General features: G+C 37.1%; 1 protein-coding gene across 3 annotated transcripts in view; it reads left to right on the top strand.

The window, feature by feature from the left end:
• The window catches only part of GRXCR1 (glutaredoxin and cysteine rich domain containing 1), a gene marked incomplete at its 5' end in the record, with an annotated part of 342040 nt that overhangs the window by 70967 nt on the left and 247998 nt on the right, over nt 1-23075 (top strand). For 2 of the 3 annotated variants that reach the window (XR_014015185.1, XR_014015186.1), the window contains one exon: nt 7677-7885. Of the gene's footprint in view, nt 1-7676; nt 7886-22581; nt 22692-23075 lie in introns of those variants that run through there. The other variant, XR_014015187.1, reaches the window with a different exon arrangement.

The following is a 23075-nucleotide window of genomic DNA, read 5'->3' as shown; positions in this document are numbered from 1 at the left end:
ATCCCTAAAGTGATTTGGATATAGTAGTACTCACAGAATACAAACAAGAGAGTCAAAAGAAAAGGTCTTTTTAAGTAACAAGTGCTACATGTAGCTTAATTTCATTAATTACATTTTCAATCTCCTTTTTTCTCTCTTCTCCTCTTGGGACCCCTATAATGTGAACGTCGGTACGCTTGATGTTAGCCTAAAAATCCCTTAAGCTATTCTCATTTTTTAAATTTGTTTTTCTTTTTGCTCTTCTGATTGGGTGGTTTCCATTACTCTATCTTCCAGATCTCTTATGTGCTGTTCTGTATCACCTAGTCTACTGTTTATTTTTCTGTAGTGTGTTTTTCATTTCAGTTTTTGTATTTTTCAGTTCTGACAGGTTCTTTTTTATTTTCTAGCTCCTAGTTAAAATTTTCACTGTGTTCATCTGTTTTTTTCCCTAATTCAGTTAGCATCCTTATTACTAATGATTTGAATTCTTTACCTGGTAAATTGTTTACTTCTGTTTCATTCATTGTTTTCTTTCATGGGTTTTCTCTTGCTCTTTCAATTGAGGCAAATTCCTCCATCTTCTCATTTTGCTTAACTTTCTCTCTCTCAATGATATTAGGTGCAACAGTTACCTTTGATGGTCTTAAAGGGGTGTCCTTAGGTGAGAACATCCTTATACAGTGTGTGTGTGCCCAGGGTCTTTGGTGGGAGAGCTGGATTTGGTGTGAACACAAGTCACATGTTTCCTCAGGATGTGCTGGCAGCTATCACCTTGGTAGGAGGTGGGGCTGGAGAAGGAGTGGCTAGGGCCAGATCCAGGTGTGAGTGGGTCTTCCCCTTGGTTAGTGGCTGTCACCACTCTATAGAGGCAGGGGCATGTCCCATGTTGCCGGAGCAGAAGCCCTGAGGGTTGGCCTCAGCTGGCTCAGTTCCCTTTAAGTGTGTGCTCTTTCCCCTCCCAGCTTCAGCACCCTTGCCACAGAGGGGAGCCGTGCTGGAGCAAGAGGGGCTGGCGGGGTGTTTGGTGAAGGTCAGCATGTGAACCGTGTTGGTCTGGCTGCCGTTAGAGATCCAGACTGCCTCTGATGTGCTACCTGTGCCATCGCCAGTAATGGCTGCCCCCTCCCTGATCAGATGCCACTTAGGGTCAGTTTATGAGGGGAGCATGTTAAAGAAAATAATACAGCAAGGAGGTATAGTCAGCATTTATATAGATGCTTTAACAATATAGCCTCAAAATATACAAAGTAACAATGGCGTAATGGTGGGGATAAATAGATATATCAACATATGTTGCAAGAGATTTTAACATGCTCCCCTCATAAATTGACAAATAAATCAGACAAACACAAACTAGAGACATAGTAGAACTGAGTAATGTAATAAAAAATCTTGAACTATTTTATATACATAGATGTATGTATGTATGTATGTGTGTGTTTGTGTCTATGTGTGTCTCTGTGATTATACTGGGCACCTGGATCATCCAGGACAATATCCCCATGTCAAGATTGTTAAGTTAATCACATCTGCAAAGCCCCTTTTGCCATATGTACTGGGTTGAATTGTGTCTCCCAAAAGATACACACATACACAGACACACATAGGCACACAAAACACAACTCAACACTGAAGCAACTGAGAATACAAATGATCACACAGATTATTTACAAAATGTTCTCTCATGGAAAATTTACTAGACCATAAAGGAAGCCTCAATAACTTTCAGGGAATCAATATCATGTGGGCTACATTCACTGACCATAATTGATTGACATTAGAAATTTTAACAAAGGAAATAAGTGTGGTTTACATAATCTTAAATGTCAGGTTTTATATTAATAAACAATCATGGGGCTAAAAAGGGGATCATGAAGGGGATTATGAAGTTTTACAACTCAAACAACAAGCCTCATATGTCATATTTGCTAAGGTATGGTTAACACAGTCCTTTGACAGAAATGTATAGTTTCAAGTAAATTTAGCAGGACACAGAGAGTTTGAAAATGATTAAGCTAAACATTCAATTCAGGAAGTTGAAAATGTAACAGAGAAAATCCAAAAAAATAAACAGAAAGAAACAAGGAAGGAGGAATTAATAACAATAAAAGAGAAATTAATAAAATAAAGAATTAAAAACAATAAAAATATCAACAAAACTAAAAGTCTGAGCAAGGAAAAGAAAAAACAAAGTGAAAACAGAAACATGCAATGAAAAACAATAATAACTACAAATATAACATATTTTAAATCAAAAGCAATGTTATGAACAACTATATAAGAATTTACTTGATAACTTATAAGAAGTCATTAACTATTTGGAAAAATATAAAGCGTCCAAATTAGAAGAATTGGATAGGTCAATAAGCAGTAGAGACGTTAAAATGGTGGCAAAAGACCTCCCTCCCACCGAAACTTTGTAGCCCCCATCTGTTTCAAGGGAATTTCTACTAAATTTTCAAGGAAAAACTCTTACAAATTTTATTCCAGAAAAGAAGCACTGTCAGCTTATTTGATGAGATTGGTGCAATCTTGATTCCAATATCAGATAATGGCAATAAAAGAAAATTATAAACCAATTTCACTTGTTAATGCATGTTTCAATATTATAAATTAAATATTAGCCAGTCAAACATTTGATTATTAAACAATAATTCATTATTCAGATCAGGTTTATCCCAGTAATCCCAGATCTCAACATAAGAAAATATAACCAGAGAATTTACCATATTAACAGACAATAAAGAAAAAGGAAATATGACTTTTTAAATTGATGCAGAAAAAGTATTTGATAAATGTAAACACCTATTTGTTAGATAAATTAAATAGTGTGCATAGAAATATGTTAAAAGCTAGAGGGGCTATACTAGAACTATATGTTCTAGGATCTAGGACAAGCTTAGAGTTTTGTTAATGGCTTGGTCCCATCACTTAATTCACTGTACTTTTATTGAAGTTGCTCTTCCATCCCCAGAAGACCATTAAGGAGGACAGCAAGAATTTTGCTGAAGCATAAAATGACTGGGCAGAAAATAGTCAAAGCAGGGGATGAGTTTTAGCTGCAGCTTTTCAAATAGCCTAGGGCAGAGTGGGATGAGAACTAGGAAAATCAATACGAAAATGTTTATAAGCCAAGACATAGACCATTAGTTGCCTGGACAAGTTTACTCATTCATTCCCTAAAAAGTAAACCCCTATAACTTAACTTTTGCTCTTATAAAAATAGTGGAACTTCTGGAGAAAAGATAAAACTATTTCAGTAGGAAAAAGATCCTACTTCTCAGCCACAATCCCAGTTAACACTTTGGTCTATGGCCAAGTATATATACCGTGGAAGAGAAAAAAATAATCCATAACTATAATGGACTACCAGTCTGTTTTGTTAACCAAAGACTTAACAGGACTTAATATGGCTTTGAACTTTCTGAGTTCAGCAGGTGTTTAAAGAAGAATTTTTCTCTCATGAGGTTTTCAGAGCCCCCTATCACATGTTTAGGAGCTTCTCATCACATGTTTAGGAGCTTCTTCCTTGTAGTTCTCTTGTGGTAAGTGATGCACTCTCCTCTTACTCTCTCCTCAGTTGCTAGCAATCTAGCAGGCCGTATATGCAAGTGGGTTCTGTTGGATAGGACATAATATAAACCTCCACAAGGTCTCTCTTTTGTCATGACCCATATCTGGTGCACTGGAATCCTTGATGTACCCTTGGACTTGATAAGCTGTACAGTGGAGGTAGACCCCACAGTCCTTGGGTTCATTCATCAACAGCTAATCACCTTACCTTTAGCTCTTTATATTTGTCAGGTGGGAGTCAGATTCCAGTCTGCTGGGTTTCCCATACTGCATACATACTAAGCTCTTTCAGTAGTACCTGTGAAGGTCCTCTAACTAGCTTTCAGATGAGAATGAGCACAGCAAACCTCTCCATTAGGGGCAATTTATTAACAGAGTTCTTACCTGAGAAATCATCTTCAAGAATTTTCTTCCCATTGAAAGAATCAAGCATTTAATCATCTTCTCCTATATGAACTATACCTCAGGGCAGTCAAACAGTTCATGAGGGTGTTTCTCTCTATAAAATTTTCATAGCCAATAGATAAGAAGGAATAATAGTATGCAAATATCACCTTTTTGTGAACCCTCAGTGATATAGATGATCTAGGAAATGATCAATTACAGCTGTTAACCCCCACAAAAAGAGAAACTACTAAACGTTATACGCCTCTTGATAGAAGTATATACCACCATCTCTAAAGTATTCTTGCCAAAATTCTTCCTTGAAACAGATCAAGCCTCTAGATTTAACTAGCAGCTTACAGGAGTTACAGGGGACAGACAAACATGTTAAAAGACACCGTGAGGAAGCAGTCATTAAAATCCAGAGTGTGGAAAGCTTTATTGTATAAGTGATCTTAGTTTTTTTAAATAAATAAATTTCAAAGGGGGAAATGTGGGCATGGAAAAATCTTAAGAAATTTAAGAAACACGGTCAAATGCAATGTATGATTCTTATTTGAGTCCTGATTTAAACTAAACACTTTTAAAATGTACAAGACAGTCATGGACATTTGAATACCGACTGCTTATTTGACAATTATTAAGGAATTATGGTTCATATTTTATTTTATTTTATTTTATTTTTTTGCGGTACGCGGGCCTCTCACTGTTGTGGCCTCTCCTGTTGCGGAGCACAGCCTCCAGACGCGCAGGCTCAGCGGCCATGGCTCACGGGCCTAGCCGCTCCGCGGCATGTGGGATCTTCCCGGACCAGGGCACAAACCCGTGTCCCCTGCATCGGCAGGCGGACTCTCAACCACTGCACCACCAGGGAAGCCCTAGTGTTAATTTAAGTGCTGGTCACCATGCTTTGTCAAAATATTGGAAGCTCCCTTTGATGGAAGATGAGTTTTGAAAACAGTAGATCTATGGAAGTTGAACAATGGATTTTGATGATATATTCTTTTCTTAATGGTGATAGGAGCTCTTTTTAAAATAATTTAATTTTATAACCTAGATTATAAATTTCTAGTCTTGAAGGCCTAGGAGAAACAGAGTTAAAAGAATACACTTGTTCTGTGTTCTCAAGAGAAGGATTGAACCCACCAAGTTTCCTAGTGTTATGATTACAATTAAGATTTAAATTCTCTGTGGTGTTTTTTATTTTGTTTTTTCCTCAATTTAGTGTTTTTGAATCCATAATATTATATATTATTTCTAGAAGTATTTCCCTCTAGAGTACAGTGCTGATTTGTGACTTTGTTTTACGATATGTTTTTTTAAATTGGACTTTTGTGGAAAATCACCTGAATGATAATTTATTATAAGCAGAATAAATTTTATGGCAAGTGAAAATTATTTCAAAAGTCATTTCTTCTTCTTGTAGGTGGCCTCTGTTTCAGTTTTTTTGGCCCATACAAAACAACTAATGTGAAAGATAGGCTCTCTGTGATTGCATGCTTCCTGCCTTTAGAGTAATGAAGATTTTGGAAAGACATCATCAAAGCAGAAATAGAAAGCTTGTTGCCTCTTTTGAATTAACAATATTTTATTATATTTATCATAAACTCTAGTTTCCTAACTCAAGTAATATGAAATGCATACAGAGTTTGTGTTATCTACAGATTTAAATTTAATCATTTGGTTTCAAGTTTCAGATTTGATGGAATCTATCAAGTTTTACAAGGCATGTCTAGCAGAGCACAGTTTTATAATTCACAAGTGTCTTAGCTGGAGTTTCTACAAGGAGAGTATGGGATAGGAATTCTTGTTCCAGTGGTTTTTTGTTTGTTTGTTTGTTTAGGAAAGCACTTTCAGGTGAAGGAAATTGAGGAAAATAGGATAGGACAGGAAAAAAAAACAAAAAAAACTGAGCCAGAATATGGATCTGATTCCACAGGAAACCATGGAGGACAAATTGTACAACCAAGTCATTTCCTCCTGATGAGAGTGAGTCAGGGCAGTGGTCTTCCCTTGGGAGGGGTGGGCGGTCATAGCCTCCCAGGTGAGGCTGCTCCTGTTTGTGTGAGGGCAAGTCACTAGAAATGGGAGTAGCTGTGAGCTGTTATCAACCAATGCTCACAGTAGCTGGGGAAAAGGGGGACGCCCCTCTTTACATGACGTGGATGGGTACCAACAACATCCTTTACAGTTTACTCTTCGAACTCAGATACACATACATTCAGGCACAGCCTCTCTAGAATTCTGATTGGAAAACCTTACAAGAAGGTTACTGGGATAAAATCCAGCTGCTGCTGCTGCAGTTTGTCCTGAGGCCATGTGTAATATTCATTACCTCCTGCCTCCACTACCAGTTCTAAATTCCTCTCCCCACTATGAGCATTTCTGCCAACGTGTGGTTTGCCTGGTGGGGGCAACCCAGGCCCCATCCTTAATTTGTGAGTTGTGAGCCTCTTTGTCACTCTGTCTTGATCAGGTCATGGTTGCTATACTTTCCCATTTACAGTAACGACTGGGAATGAAAGTCACCTGGCTATCCAGAGTGAGTCCTTGGTGATGCTGGATGGGAAGTGTGGCCAGGAAAGGAAAGGCAAAGCCCTATCTGGAATACAGGGTCAAACATGGGTAGCATGGAACATTTGCCCTTTCCAGAGTGTAAGAGTCTGGGTTGTCTCACTGAAAGATTGTTCCATATTGGGAGCACACTGTAGTTCTCTGCTACTGGCAAGTTAGACGTTCAGCAGTGGCAATAGCTAGACTAGCATTGGTGAGAAGGATTGCAGGCCCAAGTGAAGGTCCATTTCTTCCACCATGGCCATTCTAGTTCATAGCTGTACTATTCAATTGCCAGAGAAGCTAAAGACTGAGGCTGGGTGACTGAGTCATCCTGTCCACTTGAGTGCTGGATGCCTCTTCTGAAGTCTGTTCTCCTAGCAGACATTAACATGTGATACAAAGGTCCTCCTTTGTCTTCCTTGAACAGTTTTTTAGATGTATTGTTTTCTTAGTGATTGCTTTAGGTATTACAATGAACATGTGTAACTGCAATAACAATCTACTGAAAAAATACTTTACTACTTCAAGTGGAGTATAGGAACCTTATTTCCATTTAAATCCCTTAACTCTCCCCATTTAAAAATTTATTTCCCTTACACACATCAAGCACCCCCTGGGGTGGTGTTATAGTTGCTGCTTCAGCCACCAGACATGATTAAAAACCCATGAGAAGAAGGATAGTCTATTATATTTACCCCCTCCCTGCTTCTTTTTTTTTTTAACCTACTGCATTGTTATTTCTACCTTTCTGAAGTCATTTTCTTTCTGTTTGAAGGATTTCTTTAAGGCATTCTTTAAGGGTAAGTCTACTGGGAACAGATTCTCTTAGTTTTCCTTCATCTGAGAATGTCTTTTTTGCCCTTCATACCTGAAGGATATTTTTGTGAAGTATAGAATTGAGGGCTGACAGTTTTTTTTCTTTCAACACTTGAAAAATATGCTAAATTTAATATAATATAAACCAATATTTCTAGGGCTAAAGTTGCTAAAGTTTAATTATATCATTGCCACCTAAGTAGCCTGTTTTGATTGGAAAAAGAAAAGGGAGGGTATAATTTCACTCTTGTTATATTATTAGAAATATTTCTTTTTGACTGAGGGAAAATATACATGAAAGCTTTTTTTTTTTTTTTTTTTTGGCCTGCTTTCTAAGTAGTTGCTTCTTTCTTTTTCTTATGAAGCATGCAGAAAGAAGCAGCATCTGTTCTGAGAGCAAAGAAGATGAAAACATAAATTAAAAATTCAGTTCCAGTGAGCTGCCTTCTGTATCTGAGTCAGAGAGAAGAGAGCCAGTTACACAAAAAATCATCTGTGGGGAAGCATAAGGAGTTTGGAATCAGCCACATCTGCCTTTGAATCCTCTCTGCCATTTACTAGGTACATGATCTTGGTGAGTTACTTAACCTCTCTTGGTCTTAGTTCCTTGACTAAAATTGAAATAATAACACTTACTCTTTGGGTCATTGTAGGATTAAGACAGATGAGATGTATAGACCTCTAGGCTGTGATAGGTTCTCAGTAAAATTCTTTCAGTTGTCTTCCTCTTTCCTCCTTTAATATTGAGGAAATTTAAGGTTAAGGAAAGACCACCAGAAAAGGTGTTTGACTTCCTCTTGGGAAACATGGTGAACTGGCAAAGTTAATATTTCATGGGAAAGGTATTATTTGAATTATTTATTTCTTTAAAAGTTGTGATGTTAAATTATCATCTTTGAAATTTATAGAGTTACTATTATTTTAATTTCTTTGGTTATTTTAATTTCTTTGGTTATTTTTATAAAGGTAAGTGTAACTGGATTTTATCAGTATGCATATTATCAGGGGAGAAAAATCATGAAGTAACTTGAACAGGGAAAATTTAATATAAAGAATCACTAACTCTAATAAGAGATTGGAGCAATGCCTCTTTCACTGGTGAGAAGTAAAGAGAACTGTAAAGAATACAGTATAACGGGTATAAGGAGCAGTCCTTATCCATAGGGCTGAGAAGATCACCCAAGGAAGAGTTCCCACTCATGCCCCCCTCTCCACACTCCAGGATTGAGATCTGGAACCTACTGCAGAAGGCACAGTCCTCGCTGGATGTCAGAAAAGTCCCTGTGATGCTACCCTGGGAGAGTTTGTTGGAAATCTGCTCTCAGGAAGCTGCCTTTCTCTAGTGCTCCAGGGAAAGTTGTTGGTGAGGTGGTATCTCACCTGAAGCAATGCTACAAAACTGCCCAAAGGTAGTATCACTCTTCTCCTCACCACTCTGCAGGAACCTGGCTCTGGAGAAGCTGGGCACACCGTAGGAACCTGGTGCTGGAAGCTGCCTGAGCTGTAGGACCTGGGTACTAGGCATGTGCTGCAGAAGTCTGCACAGAAGTGAGCACATGAGAAGCAGGAGGCAAAACCCTTTCCCCCTGTAATGTCCCTCCAGCAATCTCTACTGATAAAGTGTGACATGGTACAGTTGACAGTGGAAAATATTTAAAGGGCCCATTTTCACAGAGCAGGGAAATAGAAAGAATTTGGACCTGAGAGGCAGTAATTTATGACAGGCATATAAGGGGTAAAGAATTCATGATTGGAAATCTCTGTTAGGACTTGATAGAAGTGATTGTCTTAAACTTATACAATGTATTGGCTTAATTATTCAAACCCTGATATCAGTGTATCAGTGCCTCCTGGTGATAGCATATTGAAATTGCATTTCAAATCTTTGTGCCTATCAGAAGCAGCTTTTGTAATAGAAATTTTAGAACAGGCTATAAGATTATAGCAAACATTTCTCTACATCCATAGTTCCTAAATTACAAATTACACTTTAAAAAACTTTCTAGTTAGAGGAACTTATCCTGCATAAGAGATATTATATAAATTTGAATGTGGTTTGATTTGATCCTGAAAGATTTATTTAAGTACCAGGGTCAGGAATTCAAATGCTAGCTAATCCAACTGCTCAGGTAATCCAGATTAAGACCCTTACAATGGGCCAGTACCAAAAAGATGTCCAGGTTGGTTTCTGACTTGCAAAAGGGGTTAGATACATGGTTGTAGAGTAAGTTCCTAATTCTAGTAACTGTGAGTGGCTGCTGAGCACGTGAAAGGGTCAGCAGGACTGATGGGTATTACTAACAGGCTATTAAAAGAAAATGCAGTGTAAAATTTTTTCACTTCAATTTGTATAAATATAGATTTTTATGCATATTTAATTTATATTTACTTTCTCCATGATATTTGGAATTTTTGACAACACATTTCTTTTGTAAATTCTCCTCTCCTTTGTTTCACATGACCCTATTTACTTTCCTTTTCTAGGCTCTTTTCTTTTGGAACATCATCTTAAGTGTCAGTATTCCTTAGAGTTCCATACTTGATGCCCTGTCTCATTCTATATATTCTTTCCAGGGTAGCAGTTTAACATCACACTTAAAAATCGAGAACTTCAACTTAGAGAAATCTTGGCTATTAGCTCTGCCACTTTCTGCTTTGTGATCTTGGGCAACTTAATATCTTCAGTCTCAATTTCTTCATCTGTAAAAATGAACTACCCTCTCTTACCTTTCAGAATTGTTGAGATTTTGAAATGAGAAATTATGTAAAGCCCTTACATTAGTGCTTGACTCATAGAAGATGGTGAATAAATAGTACTTATGATTATCTATTTTGTCAATTTCAAATAATATGCTTATGATTCTAGATCTTCAACTATTGCTTCTCTATTGGACCCCAAATCTCTATATGTACAAACTATTTCAGTGGCTTTAGTGCCAATTTGTGGTCTGTTGTAAGTCAGTGATGAGGATTATGTTGGAAAAAGAGGAACTGAAAAAAAATAAGGACATTTTGGGACTTCCCTGGTGGTCCAGTGGTTAAGGATCCACTTTCCAGTGCAGGGGATGCAGTTCTATCACTGGTCAGGAAACTAAGATCCCACATGCCACAGGGCAACTAAGCCTGCACGCCACAGCTACTGAACTTGTGCACTCTGGAGCCTGTGCGCCACGACTAGAGAGAAGCCTGCGCGCTGCAACCAGAGAAGCCTATGCACCGCAACTAGAGAGGCCCGTGTGCCACAATGAAGATCCTGTGTGCCGCAGCTAAGACCCGTCTCAGCCAAATAAATTAATTAATCAATTTAAAAGAAGGACATTTCAGTGCAGTTTTAAAATGAAGTCAAGTTTACTTAATTTAATAAATTGCCTTTTATATTAAGATTCACTCAGTTGTTGGTGTTGAAATATCCTATTATAAAAATGAAATATTGATATCAGTGGATAGATTTTTTAAAAAACATATCCTGACTTAGCAAAATGAAAAATTGGCAGTCTTAAGTTGGTCCGTCATGTTTATTTGGAAATTTTACTGGTATGTGAAATCTGGAAGCTTAGGAACCTCTGATCTGTTGGACAGTTTTACATGAATAAACCATAAGCTCCTCAGACTCAACCCTGTGAAAAGTATATTTGTTGCTTCCTTCTTCCCTAAACACAAAACTCATTTTTAGTATATATCATAAAGTATGTCATAACTGTCCATCCCAGTTGGTTGTCAGAATATGTGAGTTATCCTCAAACCCCCCGTGGAGCTGTTACCCTTACATTCAATTGATCACCAAATCCTTTAGACTCTCTCTTGAAATTTTTTGATTCATACCCAATGCCACTGTTGTAATTTTTTGTTGGAATTATTTTCTTTCTACCTCCAGACTCTCTTCATTTTAATTCATTCTATCCTAAGCTGCCAGAATGATCTTTTACTTCCTTGCCTAAAATCCCCCAAAGTCTTCCTATCTCCTTTGGGGTTAAACTTTCATATAGCCAAAAATTCCCTCCCTTCCCATCTGCTCCTTCTCCCTCACATGGATCCCTCACTGAGCCTGCCATAATTAGCTGCTTGCTTCCCTGTTGCCTTGCATTCTTTACACATCCAGTTCCAACTGCTGGTAAATATCCTCTCTCCTCATCTAGAAAGTTCCACTTAGTCCTTCAAGATTCAGTGCGAGTTTCTACCATCCTAAGCCTTCCCAACCACCCCCATCTGAGTCTTGCAGCTCTTTTCTTTGTCCCCAAATCTTTGTTATAGCACTCTACCACAATGGGATGCAATTTTGGGGGTACATAACTAGGTTTTATTCCCATCTGTGAGAAACTGATGGTGGTAATCACTCCTTCCACCTCAGGACTTAATACAAACCCTGATACGTTATAGGTGCTCAACAACTACTAGCTGCATGACTGTAAGCTTAACATCATCCAGTTAATGATTCTGATAGACCATCTTTCTGTTCCTGAGAACTCTGCAGATCAAAGTGTTAAGAGAAAAATGATAGAAGGCCATAGTCATTGTATTTCTATTATAAAGTCGTTATTCAGGAAATCAAGACAGATGTATAAAAACTGTGTTTAATGTATTGGCACTTTTTTTCTACTATTTACTTTTGTTATTGAATAAAAGTGTGTGGCTGAGGTATGAGTGGGAGATGGGCAAAGGGAATAGGATGCATATTATTTAGCATGGCTACACATTCCTAGGCTCCTGCTCTGCTCTGCAACCAGGATTTGTTTGTAAATATGAAATGTGCCCTCTCTTTTTAGGTACTTAGGTATGTCTTCTATGCTGTGTGTAGTGATAGCCAGCAGTATAAATTAAAAAAAAGATTATCAAGTAAGATCATCTCATCAAACAGCTTGTCTTCTTGAGGAAAATTCCTAAAATCTTAATAGTCATCCATTATTTTCTTAAATGATGATCCCTGTTGTGAATTACAACTCAAAATTCAGAGAGGACCTAGAGCGGTATCCATTGCTCATCCATAACTATGCCTTTCACCTCAGTCATGCCATCCAGAAGGGCATATCAGAGAAAATAAACTCCCTTACCCACTCGGAGAGGGCAGTTGAGCTTGATGAAATGCTTCTATTATTTAAGCCTGATCAAAAGCTTAACTTTCTTTATAATCTTGAGCATCATATATGTTCTTGATGGTATGAAAATGCTCTGATACTGTTTCAGTTAGGATGCATAGGTCTGCAATTAATAAACACCGGACGATCATTTGAGACATTTTTCTTATATTACAAAGAGTCTGGAGGAGGCAGGACATCTAGTTCATCAGTGCAGTGATGTCATTAAAGACCCAATTTCTTTGACCCTTTCTGTTATTAAGCACATTTAATTTTTGTCCTCCTTTATTGCATCATGGTGGCAAGATGGCTGCTGAAGTTCTAAGCATCATTATGACATACCATTATCCCAAATAGGATGGAATCAAAAGGAGACATTAAAGTCACTATTGGTAAGACTAACCCGTGATTCAGTCCTTGGGGCTGGGCAACCCAAACACAGTGGGCTTCTGTTAGCAAGAAAGAAGGGAGAAGATGGGTAGGCAATTAACATTGTCTGCTTCCTACTCCTTCCCTTTTAACTTTGTGAAATATGACAGTGTCACAAAGGCTTCACTTTGGGGTGTTACTTCTACTATGTCTGTAACCAGAGCAATCTTCTATCTTCTCCTTTCTTTCCTCTTCCCTCCACAACTTATAACAAGTTGTACTATATATTTACTGCTATGTGTTAGGTTAAAAGACACGAACTTACCAATATTAACATATTTTTCCCATGAAAGTTGAGCGATTCCCCCAAATAATTCAGGATTAATGGAAAATGAATAACCATGGACAGTAAGTGAATAAAAGCTGCTTAAAGCCACCAGAGAATGTTTTTAAAAATGGGGGAAAAATGTAATTTACAATTTAAACCAGTGAAAGATTCACATTGGACATTTTCATTTGGAAAAAAAGAAAAAATCACCTGTTAATCACATTTAATGACATTTCTAGAAGTTGACAATAATGGACAAGGAAATGTCCATTTTTATTTCTTAAATTTGAGGAATCTATCCAGTCATGTACTGCAGAGAGAGAAAATGTATTACCTTATGGCTTTCTTTAATAGTGTGAACTACCATTTACCTTATGCCTTCTCTCTGACCCAGTTGGAATTATCACAATGGCTGCACATATATTCAAAAAGACATGGAACTCAATGGAGAAGAATTAATCTTCCTACAGTAGAACACTTAAAATTAAAAAAAGATGAGTGGAAAAAACCAGCACAGAGGGGAAAGACAAGTGTCTCAAACACCCAAACATGGAGCAGATCCAGCACTTTGCAGGGGCCATAGCCAGACTTTGTAACAGGAGAGGAAGTCATCTGGAAAATGGCATTTCTCACACACCAGCTGTAAGTCAATCTCCCGGGTAAGAGTATCAAGTTAAACAACCTTTGCAAGTCTCTCATTTCTATGAATGTAATAAGATTCCAGCAACAGAATCATTCTTTTGTTCAATGGTTTCCCACCTGTGGCTCACATCCTGCTAAAGTCATCTTCTTCTTGAAAGTCTTGCCCATCAAGTTTCATATGCTTAGTCCCAAATGTCTCTTTTGTGGAAGAATTAGATTAATATTATCAGAAGTCACCCTGATGTGCAGCCATAAGAAATAAAACTGAGTAGTGATCATTAAAATGTAGGTCATTTAACAGCTGGGAAGGACAGTGTGAGAGCTCTTGAGGAAGTTAAGAAATGGGAGGAAAGAAAGAGAACTAAATAAAAATACAAAAATGGCAAAAAAGCAATGAAGATTTTCAGAAAATAAGGGAGTAAAAAGTAACTGTGTTACACACAAGACAACAGCAAGGTAAGGAAAAAGAATTGTACGGGTTGGGAAAGTGTGGATTACAGTTCTGACTTCACTAATTATTCCTGAAATTTTGAACAAGACACTTAATTTTTACTTTTTAAAAATAGCTTTATTAAAACATCATTTACGGGCTTCCCTGGTGGCGCAGTGGTTGAGAGTCCGCCTGCCGATGCAGGGGACATGGGTTCGTGCCCCGGCCTGGGAAGATCCCACATGCCGCGTAGCGGCTGGGCCTGTGAGCCATGGCCGCTGAGCCTGCGTATCTGGAGCCTGTGCTCCGCAACGGGAGAAGCCACAACAGTGAGAGGCCCGCGTACCACAAAAACAAACAAACAACAACAAAAACAAACAACAAAAAACAAACAAAAAACATCATTTACATTTCATACCATTCACTCATTTAAAGTATACAATTCAATGCTTTGTAGTATATTCACAGAATTATACAGTTGTCACGATCTAACTTGAGAACATTTCATTATCCCCAAAGAAACCTAATACCCATTAGCAGTCACTGTTTATTCACTCTGCCCCCAAACCTGGCAACCACTAAGCTACTTTCTGTCTCTATAGATTTGCCTATTCTGGACATTTCATATAAATTTCACTTAATGTAAAGTTTTCAAGGTTCATCCCTGGTATAGCATGTATCAGTACTTCATTCTTTTTATTGTCAAATAATATTCCATTATATGGATATACCACATTTTATTCATCCATTTAGCAGTTGGTTGGTAAATATTTGAGCTTTTCCCTCTTTTTAGCTATTATGGATAATGCTGCTATTAGCATTTGTATAAAAGCTTTTGTAAACCACTTAATCTTTCTATGACCTTATCTGTAAAGCAAAACTAAGAGTTTATGCTTTATGTTTCCACATTTGAAGAAATCTTCATTTTAGGTTTCTAATTGATTTATGACATAGGTTTGAAGAATACAACATAGATACAACATAGATGCAGCTGATATTCCTAGTAAAACAATTAACAATAGCATATACTACTTCCCACTTTCAGTTGATAAATAGATGAGAGTTCTTCAAATATTTGTTAATTAACAGACCATTTAATTTTCTTTTGTATTCATTTAGCCATCCATCCACTTATTCATCAAATTTTTATCAAATGCTTATGAGTGCCCATAATGTTCTATTTCCACAAGATACATAGTGGTGGATAAGAAAGAACTTACACATAAGGAATTTATATTCTGGTAGAGAAGAGAGGACATGTATACACATCCATAAAATACATGGTGAAAATGAAAATGACATTTATTGAGACTCAGATATAGCCTCAGTGGGTTCAGAGTACAATTCTTTGCCTACCATGATATTTCAACAAATTCTTTGTTGTTGAAATGAAACTCTGTTGAAATTATCTAGGAAAGACTTACTTACATATAGAAAATGGAAAGCGTTCAAGGAGGAGGTACTTGCTGTTGAAAGATACTGTTGTTGTATATGTTACAACAGTGTATAATAATTGCCAAAGAGGTCTGGAAGTGGTGTTAGCAGCAAGTTACAGAAGCTCAAAACTTGTGCCTTATGCAGCCGTGTGACTATACTTTGGCACAAAAGAAATCACCCTATATTGCTATCCAGTTTGAATATACCCTGCATTTCAACATCTTTTTGAAATAACCGTTGGCCTTTCCTTTTACATCATTCTGGATTTCTGATAAAAAATCCTTATAAAGGATGTAACGTCTAAAATTGTAACATAATAAAGGAAATTCATTTTGTTAACTCATTAGGTATCATAATCCAGTCAGTGTTTACGAATACTCCCAGTAGTTAGTGTCCTGGAATGTTGCTGGTTACCATATTTCCTCTTCTCAGAACTCATGACAACATTTGATACACTGAGAAAGTTTTGCTAATTTGGTTAATTTATGAAAAAATTATATAAATATGAATACAAAGTTTATTGATTTCACATTGACCTGAAATAATCTTGGACATCATAGCTTACAAATGGATTCATTCCAATCATAACCATTTGCCATCTGTTTCCTTTCCTGAGAAGCAATAAAAGAATGTATTAATTTGTAATCAGAATGTGATGAGACACTACATCCATGAATATTAGAATCTATCAAGAGGATCCTTTTGGTATAGTACCAATTAATCAGTCATTGCTTTATGTCCCAGAAGAGTGAGCTATAAGACCTACATAAAGGCTCCTTTGCCCTCTGGCATCAGGTTGGATTTCGCCAATGGAAGTCACCAGAGATTGGAGAGCAGGAAAATGATGAGGGATATTCTTTCCTTTATTATCTTCCTCAGGCTGAGGGATTGCCACTGGATGTGTTCCTCTATCAAAGTCCACAGTTGGCGTCTACAGCTTTAGGTCTCAAAGGGTCATGGTAACCATTTGCTCCGTTATCAGACCTAGTGGAGCTACTGTTGCTGACCCCAGGGTCCCTTCACCATTTTTGGTTTCTCTTTCTTGATTCTGTCCATAATTTCGTAAATGGACTGTTCATTAACTCACTTTACTCACTTTTTGTGTTGTTGTTTTGTTTCTGATACTTGCCAAGACCTTGAAGGTAAACTTCCTTTCCTACTTCCTTAGCAACTACTCTGTCTTGAGAAAAATTGTTCAGAACTTGTAAATAACACCAAAAGGTGAACAGAATGTCCTTTTATTATCATACGGGGTCATTGTTTTACAGGTCCACGCAAGGATTATCTATGGAAATGTACTTTGTTCAGCTTACAATTTATTATGACTTAGTGAAGTTACATGCATAGTTAACTTATGCATTTTGCCCTATAGTGATGTAAATAAGGTCTGTCCACATTTTCTCTTCTGTAAAAAGATAACTCCAAAGGCTTCAGTTTTTTGCTTTCCAGGATATTAATCATTTTGCACTTACTGAGCAATCTTATCTTTACATTTCCATATTAAATTACTTATAAATAAATCAGCTATTCAGATCACTTTGAGCTGGTCTTAATATCTTATGAGTTACCCCTTTGTTTAGTGAGTTGAAGGCAATCTTTGATACATGTTCATTTTATATTTGCATGAGAGTCCTGATTTTATCTTTTTGAAAATTCTACTTTAGCATCTCTTTGGACTATCTCTCCTGTTTTATCCCCACATCTTCAATCTGCCCTTACCTATTGGTTCTTTCCTATGTTCATTTAAAGCATATTCAAATCTCTCCTTTCATTAAAAAACAAAACAAACCCTGGAAGTTTCCTCTGTTTGCATTTATACTGTACACTTCTTGAAACAGTTGCCTATGTACACACACATTTGTCATTTCTTCAACTCACTTCGACTTCTCTTTCTATTGACATGATTTCTTCCTCCGATTCTAATGAAACTGCTCATATCAATGTAAATAAAAACCTCATTATTCAATCGAATAAACACTTTAAGTTCTGAAGTTATTTGAGTTCACCATAGCACTTGACAATGATGTCTCTTTTCTTGAAATATTCTTTTAGCTCCTATGGTATCTTGCATTCTTGATTTTCTTCTTTCTGGTTGTAATTCTAAGTCTTTTGACTGTCTTTGAGTGGTTGTGCTTCAAGTGTTCTCAGCTGAACCTTTTTTTTTTCTTCTTGTTCTTCATATACTCCGACATGATCTTGTTCTCTTTCATGACTTCAGTTACCATTTAGTTCCATGGCACAAGCCTAGCTTTGTCTCCAAATCACCAGATCTGCATATCCAACTTCTGTTGAACATCTCAGATGTCCCAGTACATCTCAGTCTCCCTATAGTATCAAAAAAACAAAATGCTTTCACTCTCTGATTTGCTGCATGCTCTGTGCTTTCTACATTAGGGAAGAGTGCCACCGTGACATGGTTGCTCAAGGCAGAAACAGGCAATTTTCTTAAATTCTTCTTCCTCACCTCTTGTATACAATTAAACTCTAAATTGAGACAATTCTACCTTTTAAACATTTCTCAAGTCTATTCTTATCTGTATCCTAACTCCTACTTTTTGGGTCAGGCCGCAATCATTCAACTGCCTCCAAATTAGGCTTCCTGCCTCTATATTTGCCTGTTCCATGCCATTTATATAAAATGCAAATCGAATCTCTCTCACTTTGAACCCTCAAATAGCTCCTGTTTTCTTTGGATAAGTCCAATGTCTTTATCATGGTATATAAAACCCTTCATCCTCTGAACCTGACTTCTGCCGCAGCCTTGTTTCTTGTATTTCATTCACCAACTCTTTGCTCTAGTCATAGTAGGTGGGGATAAAAGCCAAGCGGAACCCAAGCATTGAACTACATCGAAATAGGCTTGCTCTGTGTTCTCTGCAGAATAAATAAAAATTTGCAAATTTTGGTCAATGATTTATTTGTGCTTATATAATAATAGTTTTGTGGGAGAGAGAGTCCTTTGTAGGCTACATAGCTGTCCTTTATGTCTTGCTGAGTGTGCTAAGATTGTAAGGCCCTAACTGCTGTTTACTGGGGCCATTTTTCAGGGCTGTTCATGCAGTTCGTAATCTTGAGAGATGAGGTGATATCTCCTACACCCACACAAAGAGTAAGCTAGCTCACTCCTTTCTATAAATGTGGTGGATTCCCCAATCTCAGCGTTTCTCAGCTGGGATGCGCATACTCTGCATGTATAGCATCCATCTGGCCCCCTCCCCATCTCCTTGTGAGATCTGGGGGCAAGAAGAAACATTATAAATATACTGATGCTCCAGCTGTTTGCTGTGCCATGAGTAACAAAACCCTTTTTCTCTGACTCAGGAGTTTTGTCTCTTCTACCAGCATCCAGGAAAGAACAACAGACTAATTTATTAGCTTGTAAATCAACTCAAATCTTAGACCTGACCATTTTATGTTTTAAAGTAGTTCTTTTACTTCCAAGTAATTTTAAGAAATGTTGATAAAAATGCTGCTTTTTTTCTGAATAAGAAAATAAAATAGTGAATGGTCCAGGTCAATATTGGCATCTGGCAACAGTACTTAAAGGCAGTTTTAGATGGGATTCTCAATAGTGATAGGTCAGCATTTGGTATCAACTTCTATATGATCATGGGACCTAAGACAATGTTAGGAATGTGAAGTCCTGTTATTCTCAGGGGCATCTGAAGGATATTAAGTGATTCATTATTTGTTTTCTTTTAAAAATGTTAGCACACACACAAAAAAAGCATAACATGACAATTGTGAGTTAAGTTTTCTTTGGGGTCAAATGAGGACTATAGCCCAGAGACAGCCATTCAGATAGCTCCGAGGAACTACTCCGAAGAGGTGGGGGGAAGGTCAGTATATACGTGATTTTAGTGAAGGTGGATACATGCAGTCAAGCACACATTTTGGCAAAAGGTTGCTGCTAGTCATGAGGAGCCAGATGTCTCCATTAATGATTTTAGTGCTTTTCTAGGTATGAGAAGATGCAAGAAATTGGGCTCATAAAATCTTCTCCTAAAAATATCTATCTGATGGCCTGTTCTGCCAGTTTTTCCCAGAGCACGGAGAGCCTTATTCCTGATCTTCACCTTGAACTCCTTTCAGGGTACGTTGAAGGCCAGCGACTACAGTGGCTAGTGACTTCATGCTTGTAGAACCAGATGGCGAGTGACAATTTTTAGTTGGAAGCACCTCTAACATATTAGCACAATCACAGGAACGTGGGTCATCAAATCCTGGTTAGAGTACTTGAACGAATGGATGGACACTGACCTGAATGAGAAAGTCCACAATCAAACTAATTCTTTCATTAATTTATTCTGAGAACAACAAGCACTTACTAATTTCCAGGTACTATTCTAGAAAGTATGGATATAGAAATAAGTGACAAGATCACTGAATCCTTATAGAGATTAGAGCTAATGGGAGAGACTGACATGCAAACATTTCTAATATAATGTAATAAGAATTTTGTTAATAATAATCATATAGCCATAGGAAAGTGCCAGTGTGCATGCGTGCATGTGCCCCAAACACAAACTACCTTTACTCCACCACCCAGAAAAGAACACTACTGTTAATAGCTTGGTAAATTTGGTAGATATCCTTATAGTCTAATATTTTACACCCCCTGAGAATACATGAATACTATATATATATATATATATATATACTCTCTATATGTAATTATTAAAATACATGATAAATGCTATTAAAACACATACTGTGCTATGAATTTATGAAACTTTATCTCCCAGAAACCTTTATATATGATAGTTTATATATATATATATATACTAATATATATACTAGTTTATATATACTACTTTATATCTATATATACTTATTTATATAGCTTATAAACTAGTATACTTATTTATTTACATATAAATCATATATATTAGTTTATATAGTTTAGTGTATATAAACTAATATATATTTTTATATATAGTATTGGAATATACATTGGAGAAAGGACAGCCTCTTCAATAAGTGGTGCTGGGAAAACTGGACAGCTACATGTAAAAGAATGAAATTAGAACACTCCCTAACACCATACACAAAAATAAACTCAAAATGGATTAGAGACCTAAATGTAGGACCAGACACTATAAAACTCTTAGAGGAAAACATAGGCAGAACACTCTATGACATAAATCACAGCAAGATCCTTTTTGACCCACCTCCTAGAGAAATGGAAATAAAAACAAAGTAAACAAATGGGACCTAATGAAACTTCAAAGCTTTTGCACAGCAAAGGAAACCATAAACAAGACCAAAAGACAACCCTCAGAATGGGAGAAAATATTTGCAAATGAAGCAACTGACAAAGGATTAATCTCCAAAATTTACAAGCAGCTCAATAACAAATAAACAACCCAATCCAAAAATGGGCAGAAGACCTAAATAGACATTTCTCCAAAGAAGATATACAGATTGCTAACCAGCACATTAAAGAATGCTCAACGTCATTAATCATTAGAGAAATGCAAATCAAAACTACAATGAGATATCATCTCACACCGGTCAGAATGGCCATCATCAAAAAATCTAGAAACAATAAATGCTGGAGAGGGTGTGGAGAAAAGGGAACCCTCTTGCACTGTTGGTGGGAATATAAATTGATACAGCCACTATGGAGAACGGTATGGAGGTTCCTTAAGAAACTACAAATAGAACTACCATACGACCCAGCAATCCCACTACTGGGCATATACCCTGAGAAAACCATAATTCAAAAAGAGTCATGTACCAAAATGTTCATTGCAGCTCTATTTACAATAGCCAGGACATGGAAGCAACCTAAGTGTCCATCAACAGATGAATGGATAAGGAAGATGTGGCACATATATACAATGGAATATTACTCAGCCATAAAAAGAAATGAAATTGAGTTATTTGTAGTGAGGTGGATGGACCTAGAGTCTGTTGTCATACAAAGTGAAGTAAGTCAGAAAGAGAAAAACAAATACCGTATGCTAACACATATGTATGGAATCTAAGGAAAAAAAAAAGTCATGAAGTACCTAGGGGTAAGACAGGAATAAAGACACAGACCTACTAGAGCATGGGCTTGAGGATATGGGGAGGGGGAAGGGTAAGCTGTGACAAAGTGAGAGAGTGGCATGGACATATATACACTACCAAACGTAAAATAAATAGCTAGTGGGAAGCAGCCACATAGCACAGGGGATCAGCTAGGTGGTTTGTGACCACCTAGAGGGGTGAGATAGGGAGGGTGGGAGGGAGGGAGACGCAAGAGGGAAGAGATATGGGAACATATGTATATGTATAACCGATTCACTTTGTTATAAAGCAGAAACTAACACACCATTGTAAAGCAATTATACTCCAATAAAGATGTTAAAAAAAAGACTAGTTTATACTAATCATCATAATGTATTAGTATATATATATACTTATTTATATATTTATATATACAAATATATATACTAATATGTATACTAGTTTATATGATTATATATTGTTTATATATATATAAATATATATACACTAGTATATATATATATGTGTGTGTGTATATATGCTAATCATCACAGATACTAAATTTGAATTATATTCATTGTCCAGAGAGCCTGGAAAGAGTGCATAATTTGCCTAACAAACCTGTGTTTTCCTGAGTCTTCATAAGAGAATATGAGGATTTTCATCTTCAGTTGTATTCACTGAATATACACAGGGGCAGATATTTCTGTTGTGAGACTTATATGACAAATTAAATTTAGGTAGAGTCAAGTTTGCTTGCAGCAAACAGCTTAGTATTTTACATTTTAAACTGTAAGGACCTGGCAGAATTGGAAAATTTTCATGTGTTGTGCTTGCATTTTGGAATTTCAAGGGCCTGCTCTGCATTCGATTATGATATCCACCTCATGTAAATTGGAATGTATCTTTGAATGAATGAGTACAATAGCAAGACTAAATATATTTCCCCCTGAACAAAATTTCATGTATAAGATAATCTTTCTTCTGCTTGCTGCCAGATCACTGGAATATAACTGCCAAGGGAAAAACAGCTGTTGTCCTCTTCATTAAAGTGTGACCCCAGGCAAAATAAATAGAACTCTTGAAAATGTGACTGTGGTAAGCATGGTGCTTTACCACGCCATCCCCATACACAAGCCCTTCTCCCTAGGGAATGTGGTACTGGCCTATGAGATGTAAGCACAAGCGGGCTGAGCGAGGTGTCCCAGATGCTATGGCTTCTCTGATAAGGAGGGACAGGCACGCAGGAAGGCCCCTTTGGTCTTATTCTTTATTACTTTTCTCCAGTTGCTCTCTTCTTTCCTTGACATCAGGCCTGCTGGTTCAGGAGCTATCTAGAGACCTGTAGGCCACAGTGGTGAGAGGAAGGTCTTTTATTGTGGCCAGGGCACTGGAACAAAGAGAAAAAAGTTCCTGAATCCTAAATAACATCATTGAGCAGTCAGTGAACACCAGCTACTGCCTTGCTCTGAACTTCTTGTTCTGTGAGGAA

Source organism: Mesoplodon bidens, assembly GCF_964165515.1.
Source record: "Mesoplodon bidens genome assembly, chromosome: 1".
Classification (NCBI taxonomy): domain Eukaryota; kingdom Metazoa; phylum Chordata; class Mammalia; order Artiodactyla; family Ziphiidae; genus Mesoplodon; species Mesoplodon bidens.
Note: the sequence above shows the minus strand (reverse complement) of the source record. Positions and strands in the feature narration are given on the sequence as shown.